The following is a 13,291-nucleotide window of genomic DNA, read 5'->3' on the forward strand; positions in this document are numbered from 1 at the left end:
GCTGGTGACAACAGGCACAGCAAGGACTTCATGCACACACACACACACGTGTGGACAGTTCATCCCACACATCCAAGGTCCAATTTCAGCCCATCCCCAGCCCCTGCCCCTGCTCCACCCATCCCGCCAGGGGTGCACGTATTGGCAGCAGAATCTACAGTGGAGAGATGCAGGAAAGAATCTCACACAGGTTTCAGAAGTAGATCTGGGTCATTTGGAAGGAAATTCTGGGGTCTTGGGTATGAGGATAGGATTCAGAAGATGGATATACCCTAATTGTGTGGGGAGGGACAGAGCCGGATGAGGCCAGAATGAGATTGCCCTGAAGGCAGAGGGTAAGGGAGAGGCCCCCTTTACCCAGATGAACCAGCCACACTCAGTTTAATCTGAACTTCAGAACACACAGCGTTTCTATTAACAAAGATGGGCAAACAGGGTGCGGGGGATGAAGAGAGAGATCTAGGGCTTTGTCTGTCCTTGTAACATCTGAGAAAACAGAACCTTTCCTGATGTTCTCTGGTTTGGGATGCAACATTTTATATTTATTATCTCAGCTTTCTTGTCTTTTCAAGAAACAATATATTAGTCCATTTTCTGTTGCTTATAACAGATTACCTGAAACTGGATAATTTATAAAGAAACAAAATTTATTTGTCACTGTTTTGGGGGCTGGGAAGTCCACAGTCCAGGGGGTATATCTGGGAGGGCCTTCTTCTGGATGGAAATTCTCTCCAGGGTCCCGTGGCAGACAGAGTGTCACATGGCATGAGTGGCAAGAGCTCACTTGTTCTCTTTATAAAGCCACTTGTGCCCCTGCTGTGACAACCACTAACTCGATCTAATACTCTATGAATGGATTGATAAATCCATTCATGAGGGAATGGTCCTCATGATCCTCTCGCCTCTTAAATATCCCCACTTTTCAAATACCATCGTCAGATTACCTACCCTCTTGATGCTGTTACAGTGGGGATAGAGTTTCCAACATGAAAACTTGGGGGTGACACATTTGACCCACAGCATATTGTCATATTTTCTTTTCCACATAGTTAAATTGTGAAATTCAAATCATCAATACCTGCAACTTTTGGGGGGAGAAATGAACATTTCTAGGAGATAGAAAGCCACTTAAGAGGATCTTCTCTCAAAATCTCCAACAAGAAGAAAGACAGGACCAAGGATGCCCCTGATATTCTATATTTTCATGTGTCAATTATCATGTAGGCCACAAAGTGGGCAAAATGAAATGTGTGGATCATATGTAAAATGCTACCTTTGGCCTTTTTAGATGTCATTCAAATTGTTACCTTATTAAGTGATTTTGGAGAAATATTTCACTATTTCTATTGTTCAGTTAAATTGGAAAGTTGTGTAAAAGGCATATTGGACTTTTCTTAACAAATAACGCTATGAAGAAGTGACTGAGGGATCTGGAACAGCCGCTGATGGAGTGGAATGGAATGGAAACCATGTCCTACTCCTAGACCAGATGTTTCCAGCCATGCCGATGAGAGGGTTTTGGTGGTCTCTGGCCTGGGTGCTGGGGGGTTGGGGGGGCTCTTATCATTCTCCCATAGTCATGGAGAAAAGGGGAAGCAGGTGTTATTCCCAATTCAGTGATCTTTCTGGTACTTTGAAACAAACTCTTCTTCCGGGGGCAAAATGAGTTCCTGGGATTAAAGTAGAATCCAGGAGAATTGTGAGTGACTTAGATGCTCAGTTATAAAAACAACTCCCCTGAAAGAGAAGAGTCCTCTGAAGCAACTGCTTGCAGCACTATGCTCACATCTGAAACACAGAATCCTGATATTTTAAGATAATGCATAAATCTGTTCCGTAAGCCTCCAAACAACCAGTAATGTCACTATCATTATACCCCATTCCAAAGAGGAAATGGAAAAGGTCATTAAATGATTTCAAGATCATACAATTAATGAATTTCAGAATGCCATTAAAGCTTAGAATCGTCAGGCTCAAAACCCACAGTTTTAAAGTCTGCCGCACCTTGCCCTTTCTTGCTGAGAGGGACCGTGTGGCTGTAAGATTTAACCGTTTTGTCAAGCTTCTGTCAATCTGAATTTAACTTTATTCTGGCTTCTAAAGACTCAGACAGACACTTGCCAGATGGGCAACATAAAAATAAAAGCACAATCAGCTAGAAAACTGTGATAGGTCCCTTTGTGGAATAAGGACTATAATCTTTTATTTATTGAGATGTTATGTTAAATATTTGAAAAGATCAACATTTAATTTTAAAAAATCTGTTGAGTTTGAAATGAGCTCATGGATAATAAATGTCCAATGAAATAACGTCAAAACATCTAACCATCTCTTTTGGATGAAATAATTATTTACCTACTTATTGTAAAACTTAGTTTCATAGAAATTGTGTTGTAAATGAAGTATGGCCCAAATTTTCTGCTCATCCCATTAAGAAGTAGAGTCTGTTTTCTCACCCCTCGAATCTAGTCTGGACTTTGACTTGGCGTGATGTTGCACAAGTGCTGAGCACAGGCAGCAGGGGGCTGCAGCTCTCCTGGCTCCGTGTGAAGAAGCCCAGGCTACTCTGCTGCAGACACCCAGCCCACCACAACCAGCCCCAACCCAGACAGGTGAGTGAGGCCACCAGGGGCCATCTAATCTCTGGTGAGACACCATATATGTGACCTCAGGTGACGCCATGAGAGAAATTCTTCATCAAAGTCCATCCCAAAATGCCTAACTCACAAATGCCTAAGCAATAAAATGGTTGTTTTAAACCAAGGTTTTGTGTTGTGTGTTAAACAGCAGTGCATAGCTGGTACATACAGTAACAGTGATGTTGTGTAAGTCATGCATTTGTAAATTGACATTTAATGGCATGATGACTTTGTCAGTGCCCTGATCTCCACATTGAGCCTTTTTCTTATTTCCTGGCCTCCCATCCTCTGCTCTGCTCTCTTCCAGACCTCTTCATGGTGACTTTGGTTATGAACAAATGTTCTTATAACCTCTGCTTGTCCAGAAAGTGCCATCCAGCTAACACCTTGCAGAACCCTGGCTCTCCCAAGCAAAGCTCCATGCTACTGGTTGTCATGTTACTAGTATCTACTCTCTGTACCTGTTCGGTCACGGGCATCTGTTGGCTTACTTATTCTAGCACAGCACCGGAACTCTGTGTTTGTGTATTTGGGCATTTATCCTTTTAGTTCTATCAGTTTTTGCTTTATGTATTTTGAACCTTTGTCATTAAATATATACTTATTTAGGATTGTTATTTCTTCTTAATTAATCTACCTTTAAACTATAGTTTTGTAATATTTCTGTTTAACCCCAACGATATTCCCTGAAGTCTTCTTTTTCAGATATTATTATAGTCCTCCCAGTAAATAACTCTCTGTTGTCATGGGTAAATAACTCTCTGTTGTCATGGTTTTTCCTCTTAGTAATTTAGAGATGTCATCCACTGTCTCTTCTCTTTCTGCTTCTGACAAAAACTGTGCTGTTTTTGAAATCTCCGTTATTCTGTGTAATGTTTGTTTTCTTTCTATCTTGAGGTTATTTTTTCCTTATTTTTGGATTTTAGCAGTTTAGCTGTGACATGTCTAAGTGCTTTATATAATATTTATAGACTATATATTTTGTTTTGCTTGGGGTTCTCTGGGATTCTTGGATCTGTGATTTAATGTCTTTCATTCGTTTTGGAAAATTCATGGTCACTATCACTCCTGACCCATTCTCTCTTCTCCTTCTGGGTTTTTAATTGTACATGTGATAGACTGGTCAAAATTGTCCCAGAGTTATTGGATTATGTGTCACTTTTTAAACCTTTGTTTCTCTTTTTCTGTTCTGGTTTTTATCATATGTTTTAACCTGTCCTACTTGTCTTAAGCTGTTCCTGGTCTACTGATGAACCATCCAAGTGTTTCTTCATCTCTGATATAGTCTGCTTTATTTCTAGTATCTCAATCTGCTTTTTTTGTATTGTTTTCATCTCTCTAATGAAATTTTCCATCTGTTCACACAATCTATCAACTTTTTCCCTAGATTATTTAACATTTAAGGTTATTTTAAAGTCTCTGCTTGATAGTTCCAACTCTGGGTCTTCACTGAGTCTGGCTCTGTCAATTGCTTTATCTCTTGACAACTGGCTGTTTTCTTCCTCTTCTGTATATCTAGTAACGTTTTATCCAATGTCAGCTGTTATGTGTAAAAGAAGAGAGAGGACTATGGTAATTAGTGTGTGGCTGAAAGGGCATGCTTCCTGTTCCACCAGGCCTAGTGTGGGACATGAAGTCATTCCAGATGGGAGCTGAGCTCAGTAGGGTGCTGTTGCTATTGCTGCCTTTGGCATCCCCCAGGTCTCAAATTCTCCCAGATGCAGGTTGTAGTTATCTTGAGCTTACAGTGGAAGCTTAGGTACCAAATGAGTGTACTCAATGCTTTTCCTCCCCAACTTTCAGCCAGTCCTACTCATCATTGTCGTGGTGGGGGTGGAGATTCATTCATGTTTCTTCCCTCCCAAGGGGGTCAACAGTTTTAATGTGATACATAGTGTCAGACTTATGAGGAAAGCAGGGGTGCATGTCTCTTTCCTTTTCCAGCTTCAGTTTCAGGTAAGCCTTAGCACCTGGGCCTCAGGGGTAGGGCTTTATCAGCATTCCTGCCTCTGTTTCCCACTAAAGTTAAACTCTTTCTTGGGTCTCCAGGTGGTCTTGGGAAGGATTTTTCTACTTCCCCTGTCAACAGTAGAAGGCATCTGCTTGCTAGGATGTTTAGCTGAAGACAGTTTATTGCTCCATCTTCCCCATGAGATTAGGTCTTTTTCTCCTACTTACCATTGGGAAAAGTGAACCTTTGTCCATGTCCTGGAGGTGAGAGAGTTTGGTGCCTCTCTGTTGACTGTAGCCTGTTGCTTTGTAGGAGGGCACACCAGGGGAAGCTGGTAAAGCTTGTGTCATCTTCCAAGAGCTTGCAACAATCTCCTGTACATTGTGAGATTCTATATTGTGAGATTCTCATGAGTGCATAGTGAAGGCCCATAAAAAATGCTTGCAAGCAAGCATGAGCCCTGCCTGCTTCTGAAGACCCCAGCTATTGCAAACTGACATAGCATCTATCACTGGGTCTGTAGGGTTTTTTTTCTTAAGTTACCTAACTTCTTGATATTTACTTATAATGGGGCAGTCCACTTCTCCTACCAATGTGCAACAGTTCACCTGTCTTGCCTTTCTTTGGAAATATTTCTTTTCTTTGAGATTCTGATTCCTTGGTTGCCTTGCTATATCAGCTCTCTTATGGACTACAAAAAAAAATGCATGGCTTTGAAGATTATTTGCTTTCTCCTCCCTGTTAGAGAAGAAGTAGACCTCTTTACTCCTTTCTGCATTGTAAGTGGAAGCAAGAGTCTAGCACTTTGACTGCTGTGTCCCCAGCACTTAACACAGTGCTGACTCAGAGCAAGCGCTCCACAAACATTTGTTTAATGATAAAGAATGCAGTGAAAAAAGAGAACTTGGAATGTAAACACATCATCACTAAGCTATTCTACTTATTGTTTAAAAATTTAGTATTAAGCATGTCTGACATTTGTAAAAGTAAATGCCGGTATGATATACAGTTTGGGTCATTTACCTTGTATTGAACACAGGAGCCTCTTCTTAATCTTACTTCTGTACAAAAAAGAAAGAAGATACAAAATGAAATGGAAAATCTCTGCTTACTGATTTGAAATCCTTGAGAAAGAGGTCTGGCCAGACACCTTCATTACCTAATGGGGATTTGTGTGCAATAACCCTTGCGGGTCTTTTCTAATCAGGAAATTCTATAAGATTTCAAGACATCCAGACTTTCCAACCAATGGTCCTCAAATAGTGGGCTGTGAGAATAGAGTGTTAGGAACATGCCAGTTGCATTGTACAAGACGAAAAATTACTCAAAACCTGGATGAAATTATCTAATTTTCTGTAAGCAGATGAGGACATGTGTGATTAACATCAATACCACAAAACTGGCATTTACTAAAACTCATTGTTCTGTTCACACTTTAAAACAATATTCCAAACTTTGCTAATTTGCTAAATACATATTGTAGCAACATGAACCAAAATGCAAATTACTTGGTGTTAATGTAGATGTCATGTATGATATAGACTATTCTGTGAAATTTGTGTGATGATTCAGTCTTAATCATGTTGTTCTCTCGTGGTGTTTTCTTCTTTCCCTTTTATGTTCCCTCACACACCAACTTCCAGAGAGTTCTTGATTTAAAGAGGGAGCCCCAAAATATTCCAATTGTTGAAAATTCTTAATATTTAATGAGTGTAATATAATACTTTTAACTGTTTTTAAAAGGTAAGCTTTAAATAGAAAAGAATAAAATAATATTTACATACCAATTGATCATACCACAGAAAAGTCATTCCTTAGTTAACGTATCATCTTTGACTGTTTGAATAAAGAAATTTCACTTCTTAGATATCTTCTTTATCACTTGGAAAGTGTTCACAACGATGCTTTATATCAGAAATCTATTGTACCTAGGTAACACATATAAATTTGACCTACAGAAACAATGCTGGTATGTCCTCTTCCTCTCTAGAGTGCGGTGAACCTGTGGTGCAGTACGATTGCAAAGGCCTTCCTTCCAGGAGCTGTTTTTAGAACCACAATCCTTGTGGTCAAATCTGGATGCGGTCACCTACTTGCTAAAGAGCCATTTCATGTTTCAGCCATGGTCACTTCTACTGTGTAGGGTTCCTGTGAGGGTCATAAGAGATGGCACGTGTTATCAAAATTTGTTATGCAATTTAGACCTAGTATTCAATAGAAACAAAAAGTATATGGTGGAGAATGGATGTTTCTCTTTAAAGAGCTCTTCATTAAGTGCAGTTATAAAGCAGATCTCGGTTCTTATCCATCCCTTTTGTTGACCTCAGGATCACTCCAGGAGAGGTTTTCAGTTAGTTTCAGCACCCGAAGGGAGGGAAAATAAGGAATATGCTGAGCGTTCACCCTACGGTGAGACCTGGGCATTCATTTTATAGTGAGACCTGGGCAAATACACACCTGGATGGTTTGCTGATCACTGTACTCAATTATACCTGCTCTGTCTTCCCTTAACTTCTTTATTTGTATGAAATATGCTTGCTTCTGGTTTTACCCTTTTCCTGTCATCTCTAACCTGTAACCCCACGTGCATTTTGTGTTTGATCCTACTCGTCCTGTGATGGCGTACCTGGGATGTCTCCATCTGAAAACTCTTACCTGTCTAATCTCACTGCTCTAGCAAAGCCACTCTTGTCTGGGCACCCCTCTTAGGGGCCTTGTAGAATCTCTGATCCAGGAAGGGCAGTCAAGCCTTTAACCCATTTTAGTTACAGTGTTTTTTCTCTAGTCCTCAGACTAACGTATCTTCTAGGCCCCGGATGATAAGGTTTCACTTCTACATCTTCTGTGGAGACCTTATTTTCCTTCCTGATCATCACTTCTCTGAGAAAATGGATTTCCAGCTTTCTCCTTCCTTGAATCATCGACTCACCATTCTTTCTCATAATACATGGAGTTGACTTGTCCCACAGCTGTACAAATTTGTCCAGAAACTCAAAACTAACCCTTACCATGCTAGACCATTTAGTTTTCTGTTCACACTACATCTTCCCTCCCCTTTCTGTCATTGTACGTAACATCAACAGGAATGCTAGAAGTCTATGGGTTACTTTCTATCTCAACACGCTGGTCTGCAGAGTTCTTCTTCCCTAATACACAGCAACCCCACACAACACAGTTAGTCCTGGACATTGTCTTCATGGAATGGAAGGTTGCACGACATTTCTCCTCATATCAATGTCAAATAGGGAGAAATGAATGCATCTCTACTTATGTAGGCCAAGAAATTTTTTCATTTCAGGTAATAGAACCTGGTTAATTTAAGTAGAATTTTTTTTTATTTGGAAGACTTCAGCCGCAAATGAAAAATGCACAAATGAGCAACGACCAGATCTTAGGTAAAAGTAGAAGTTGACCCACAGCCTCTGCAGTGGCTAGCCCAGAAGTCCAACCATGGCCTTTGCAGGAATTGGCCCAGAATGTTCATACTTAATCAATGACGACCAGCTTCTCTATCTTTTGGTCCTGTTTCCTGCTCATGGCCAACCAGAGGGAGCCAAATGTGCTCCTCCAACCCATCCCACAGCATGTGCCACTTGTAGTTAGGCGCCCGCAGCTTCCCCAAGCCAACAGCCTCCAGGCAGGGCACTCCAGAGCCTTCCTTGCTTTCCCTGTAAAGCCTTTCTCTCTTCTTCCTGCCTTTGAGCCTCTGGCAAACACAAGTGGCAGTGGCTGATCCCTTGCTATAGCAAGCCCTGAATAAGCACAGCAGGCTTTAATTGTTCCAATTTGGGTGGTTTTCATCATTTCCACAGCTCTCTTAAGGAAGGGGCTTAGGCCCTAACTCCTTATGTCTCGTGGGATGGCAATGGAACAGATTTGCTCACTGGGCCTCTTTGACAGCGAGAGAAGAAACAGGCTTCGTCCTCTGCAATGGGATTGGGTGAGAAGGGGGTGCTGTCAGATGTGTGCCTACATCAACGCCTCTCCCAGCCAGGGATGCTACTCACTTACTGCTTCTCTAGTTCCCTAAAGAGCAAATGCATCTCTCAATTATTCCTATAGGCCATCAACTCGTCTCTCCCGAGGGAGTCTCCCCTTTTGTTACTGTGACATTGGCACAAATACTAATCCTGGTGCAATTACGTTGAAGAGCTTTACTTCTTGAACTTGTCTGCAGGATGACAGCACAAGCTTCATGGTGATGTGTTCTTGTGTGGTCCAAGAGGGCAGGCAGCTGTCTCCAAACAGCTTTGGATCACATCTGTCCTTGGGCAGAGGAACCAAGCTTGTCTCGGTCCAACACTCTCACGTGTAAGGAGAGTGGGGCATCCAGCACCACTTGAGAATTATCCAGAGCAGAGCAGCTGCACACATTCTTCTGGGGGATTGGTTAGTGCTCACCTGGAAAGCAGAGAACAGTGACAAAGGCTGTGGGGTAGGAACAGCGTGCAGGCAATTCCACCTCCTCGGAGCCCGGCCAGTGCCAAGCACATTGCAGCCAGGGCCATCATCAACAGAGCAAATATTTACTTTTAAAAGTTTGCATGAGTTTCAGCACAAATGATCTGAAAAGGACCTGCTGGTTGTGGCTGCCGTTACCATCACATAAAGTGGCAAGAGCAGCTTTGAGCAGCCACAGAAGGAAGCAAGACTTCCCTTGTCCTTTCCTCAGTGCTCCAGATCTTGATTCTTCTCTGAACTGTGGTGAAGGGTTGAGCTCAAAGCAGCTCCAGATGAAACTTTCATCCCCACAAGCTCTCTGCCTCTGGCAAAGCAACGCAAGAAATTCAAACCAGAGGCCAACTGCAGTGTGCAATGGTGTACTGTGGGACTCGCTCATCATAAGATGTACTGTGGATCTCATGTTGGAAAAGCAGAACAACCTAACACCACAGATAAGAGTGGAGTCCAGTCCCTCCATGTGATTAGCAGGGTAAGAAGTTACATAAGTGAAAGACAGAGATTCTGCTTGATGCAGAAACCAAGAAATATCTTCTGGGCCATGTTTTATAAGGTAAGAACTGGGGACCAGAGGGGAAAATCTATTTCAGTAATAATTTTTATGTGATTGTAAATATTTCTTTGTATGTTAAGTTTATACTGTGCTTTTCCCCCAAGAATGGGATTTATGATAAACAACAACAACAACAGCAAACTTATGTAAGTTACTTAACGTAGAGAAATTTCATTGGAATAACCAAAGAGGTGCGCCATGTACACGACCACAGAGACAGAAAACAAAGGTGAGGGTCTTGGCCATTTGTTGCCAGGGTTGTCCTGTCACTGTGCACTTGAATGGTCTGTTTCTCCATCTTCCTTTCTGTTAACTCTTTGGCTGGGTCTGACCCTGCTGATGATGACAATGAAAATACAACACAAGGGAAATTACCCCCCCTAGGGCAATGGCATCTAACCCAAAGTTGACCTGACAGTGACAGAGAGACAGGGTCCAGCCTGACCTTGGCTTTCATGTGATCAGGACAATCTGTGCAGGAGAATGGGTAAGGCTGTTTTCTTGGGTAAATACTGACTTTCAGTCTTGTATAAAAAACAGAAGGAGCATGTAAGGAGACAATGAGTTGAATAAGAAACCAATTCTTACTAAGCAAAAGCATTCAGCATAGAACTCTATGCTCCAAAGCCCATTCTAAAACTCTGTTCTCTGAAAATATCATTAACAGTAATGTACTCAACACTCTTGTTCTCTCTTAGACTCTTAGTTTAAGTGTCTCCTTCTGCTTCATAAATCATGTTTATTCAGTTCGTTAATCACAGCCACAGCCATACTTTATATTACTTTTTGGGTCTGCTCTTAGATGGGATCACTCTGTTGTAAACAATTCTCATGAGGAGAAGGCCTTGCATCCATGCAGCTGACTCAACTCAAAGATGCAGAAAGGGGGCCACAGAGGCGCTTGACCTGAGCCCTCATCCTGCCATTGAGCTCCATCTGGGGCACTCGCCTGCAGCATGGGTCACCACCGGAGCTGCAGCACCATGGATTTTTCAGCATTAACTGTGGAGAGAAAAATACATGCTTCTGAGGCACAATTCTAACATAACCATACTCCATATAACAAGTTCTTTTTAATTAAAGCATGCTTAATAGTATTTGTCCATTTTAGCAGTACAAAATTGTCATATGTAATTATCATGATCTGCCTCATAAAATTCAGTGTTACATTGTTTCTAACTAATTGCTGTAGCCTCCTCTACATTTTAGCAAGAGGTCCAGTACCTCTCCCCTCTGGCTTTCTGTCATCCTTGAATTTCTAAGAGCTCTTGGGATTTTAGGCCAAAAACAAAGAGAACTGAATGTTCACACACAAAGAGAGAACACTAGGAACAATGAACTTATTTGTGATTTTGACACTTCATGCCCTCTGTCATTTCTCTTACAAGTGGGCCCTGAGCAACTCTATACACAGCTTTCCTGAGACTTCTGAGATGCAAGGCCCAACGACACTGCCATTGTTTTGTATGGAGCAGGATCAATCCTTCTCTCTCCTGGTTAAAGTAGACACACAGATACCTTGCTTAGGCTCTGGTGGCTGCAACTTAGTGCTCAGTTCTATTCACAGGCAGCCCAAGACCCCTGAGTAAAGAGGGTCCAAAATGTGTCCACTCCTTGACCTCAGGCTGTTTTCTTTTCCACCATAAAGATCCACATGCTGGGGTTGTCAAGCAACTTTAGTTTTAAAATCCCCAAAACACAAAATATGGGATTATTCTTTTACCCTTAGACAAGGGGTTACTGGCCCCTGCCCATATGGGAAGCTACCCTCTAAGCTAGCCCATTAGACCCTCAGCTCTCCTTCCGAAGGAGTTAACACAGTGATTCCCATCTGCCTTCTAAAGGTCATTTCTCTGGTCTTCCCTCTACACTTTGATGATTGCAAGAAGAGTTTACAGGGCTGTTCTTAGAAGAGAAGGAAGAAAATGCACATGCATCTGAAAGCACAGTGAGAGGACAGAGCTGCACAGTTTTTACAAAGAAAGCTCAAGTGTATTTGGCAATCACCACACGTATTGGCAAACAAGTATTGGGTAGGAATGACTTATTGCAGGATTTTGTGCAATGAAATATTCTACAAGCTGGAAACAGTTCCTAGAGCTATCCTTCCTAGAGCATGGGCAAGCTACTGGGGCGAGGAAGTGACCACAGTTTTTTTTTTTTTTTTTCTCTTTTTCTCAAGAAAACACCTGCCAGATCTGGTGGCAACCAACTCCTGAAGGCCTATGTCTTCCCAGCTCTGTGCTCAATGTCGGCACATTCACTGTGGTGGGGCCATGTATACCAGAAAAAAATCAGGAAACACTAAAAATCAGGGTTTGTTTTCTTTTTTCCAGAGAGCAGGCTGTGAAAAATGCTCAGAATATTATTGATGTTCCCCACTCAATAAAGACGATTTAGATTTATACCGATTGGGCAAACAAATGGGAATGATGGGGGAAAATCAGAGATTTTAGCAATATGTTTTTTCATCACATGAAAAAACTGTAAGCAACTTTCATATTTTTATAATTAAGAGTAGAAAATCCTGTAATATTATAATAAAACATAAAGAAAATCCAGAGATATTGAAACCAACTCTACAGTTAGTTTAAAATAAAGAGATAATGTCACAATACTATGTCCGAAAGAACATCTTCTTGAATACAATTTCAGGCATAGAAACACTTAGTTATTTTAAGAACAAAATTTCTCATCTATCTGTGAACATATAGGTAATACACTAAATAGACTTTCTAAATAGAAAAGAATCTTTGATAACTTTATTAAAATAACTAAATATTTGATAGCATTATTAAGAGTTAAGGTACTTACATATTAATAGTAAATCTTAAGAGATTCAGGCTTGATTTATTACACAAACAAACAAAAACACCTAGGATCTCCAGATTTATAAATATATGGAATATAAATGGCTAAAATAATTTCTGCAATTAAATAAACAGATATTTTTTTTCTCTCTGTTGCAATAATATAGCATGTATCACATATTAAACTTTCTTGCCTACACTCTCTCACAATCGTCACAAAATCCCAGAGAAGAAATGATAACAGCTCTATAAGTAAAACAGAGCTCAACAGAGCTTGGGTTTACTAAGGGCATCAAGTGGAATAATCAGGAGGCTCCATCCTGAAAGGAACAAAATAATAGGGAACTGTTTGTGAGATAATTTGAAATTAACTAAAAAATCTGTTTTATGCTTGTAGTGAGTAAAACAATTTAATTTTGTGATTGACAGGGCTCTCTTTACTTATGTGGATAAAAAAAAAAGGCAATGTTACTACACAAATGCCAGCTGGACTAGTTCCTCATGAGATATTTTTTTTAATTTAAATTAAATGCAAATCAAAATTTACCTTAGATTTAAGTTTGTAAATATTGTATCAAGAAAATATCTTATGTGTAATTATTCAAATTTATAAAACTATGCAGACAAGATTTCATGTGCTGGAAACATTATAATGCAAACTGAGTTAGATGTTTGCTGTACTGTGAAAATGTCTTGAAGATACGGTTACAAAGGCAATTAAGGATTTATTCACTTTAGCTGTTTGAAGGAGAGAGAGAGAGAATAAGAGGCTTATCTGGGGGAAGATATGAGTTGTATGCTAACAATATTGAAGACTTAAATGAATGGTTGGATTGTTGAAAAAATTATACATTTCCAAAATTTATAAATTATAATA

The sequence above is a fragment of the Cynocephalus volans genome, chromosome 2, assembly GCF_027409185.1.
Source record: "Cynocephalus volans isolate mCynVol1 chromosome 2, mCynVol1.pri, whole genome shotgun sequence".
NCBI lineage: Eukaryota > Metazoa > Chordata > Mammalia > Dermoptera > Cynocephalidae > Cynocephalus > Cynocephalus volans.